Here is a 2133-nt window from a genome sequence, read left to right on the forward strand (position 1 = left end):
GCCTCAAAGTCATCTGAGGCAAGTTCCTCACATGGAGATCATCTAACCAGGAGAGGGCAGCATCTCTTTCTGCCTATGGGGAGGATGGTGTGACTGACCTCACAGCACTGGTAAGTCTTACCAGTACAATGACATAACCAATCACTTACACTCAGGTCAAGAAAAACAGCTGGCCAGAAAGAGACACCACAGTCATGTGACACACAGGACAAGACAGTTCCCAAGGTTCATGAAATAGAGACTGGGTCAGAAATGGCACTTTACAATAGGATATAATGCAAAATTTGGGGTATGCCTCCACTGTGAGAGCTTTATAGTAAATATACTAATCATTAATTCTTGGAAGACAAACAGAGGCATAAAATGTTGTTAACATTGTCCATCAAATACTGTAGAGAACTTTTAGTTGTTGTTGTTTTGGGGAACAGCGGAATATACACTGGGCTGATTCAAACTTACTGCATAATGACTTCTATTACTAAGTCCATGTGCTGGGGGATGAAATCACAGATATGAGCAACTACATGACATTTATGCAGAGCTGCATATAAAACCCATGCATCTGAGGAAACCAAGAAAGTGCTTTAACAACTTTTCTCTTTTCACAATTGATAGAGGGGCATGTATAGACAGCCACATAATAAGCAAGCATGTACATTTTCTAGGCTCAGTAACAAAAGGGGAAAACACAAAGTAACCTCTATCTCATTACACTATGAGATAAACAGGACACGTGTTACTCCTGGTCCTATCCTTCAAAGTGATGCTGAGTTAGAAGATTTCCCTCAGAGAACATATTCTTAGCACAGGATCATTACAAACGTGGAGGCTGAAAAATCCTAAGACCTAGAGATGACGGATGACTACAGGAAGACTCTTCTCTGAGCATGCTGAAAGCTTGCAGAGATGAGCTCACAGAGTGGGATAGTATTTAAAGCCCCATAAACGCCCAATACAGACTAACCCCAGCATGGGGATGGAAAATGAGTGATCCCACCCTTAGGCGGTGAGTTATTGGAACCTGAGAGCTCCTGGAAAGAGACAGTCAGTTTTCACTAAGGGTGTGGCCAGTTATATAAGGACAGCACAAACTGGACTGAATAGAAGAAAGGAAGAGCAGATAGTTAGGAGTGAAGGAAGGGCACTGGATGGAGAAAGAGCTTGGGAAAGAGTTGAACAAACCACAGGGCTTAATATTTTAAACAACTGATTGCTAAAGTGAGGAAGAAAGAGAGAGCTGGTACTCGAGCAAAGATTGATAGCAGATACAAACTTAAATTTCAGTGAGATTTGGATTAATGCACTTGGTACACCAGAAGGAAAAAAATGGTTGTCTGAGGACCAAAAACAAAAAATTAAAAAAAAAAACAAACCAACAACAACAAAAAAAAAATTAAGCAAATGGCAAAAGATACTGTCATGAAGATTGACTCAGAAATAGAGAAGCAGCCCAATGGTTAAGAGCACTGATTGCTCTTGCAGAGGGCCTGAGTTCAAACCCAAACACCTGTATTGTGATTCACAATAAGTTGAGACCCAGGGAATCCAGTGATCTCTTCTGAACACAACATATACAAGGCAAACACATGTTGCACACACACACACACACACACAGAGATCTAAAATGAAATTTTTAAAACATAAACACCCACACAAAACATGCCAGTCAGACATTCAGGAAGAGACACATAACAAGATAATTCAGACCACTCTAACCACTTTGACATTAAACAGAATATCTAGACAGAATATCAATAAGGCATCAGCAAACACCACAAGCACAACTTCAGACCAAGTGCTCCATTATGCAAAAAGCCTCCAAGACACAAAGATTCCACAACAATCTCCAGGACAGGCCACTGCAGGTCACTGGACAGGTCTCTAGATTAAGAAATGAGCTCAGCTGGGCAGTGGTGGTGCACACCTTTAATCCCAGCACCTGAGAGGCAGAGGCAGGTGAGTTTGCGGCCACCCTGATCTACAAAGTGAGTTCCAGGACAGCCAGGGCTATACAGAGAAACCCTGTCTCCCAAACCTCCCCACCCTCAAAAGAGAAGAAGAAGAAGAAGAAGAAGAAGAAGAAGAAGAAGAAGAAGAAGAAGAAGAAGAAGAAGAAGAAGAAGAAGAAGAAGA

This window comes from Mus caroli, unplaced genomic scaffold (genome assembly GCF_900094665.2).
Source record: "Mus caroli unplaced genomic scaffold, CAROLI_EIJ_v1.1 scaffold_20723_1, whole genome shotgun sequence".
Classification (NCBI taxonomy): Eukaryota; Metazoa; Chordata; class Mammalia; order Rodentia; family Muridae; genus Mus; species Mus caroli.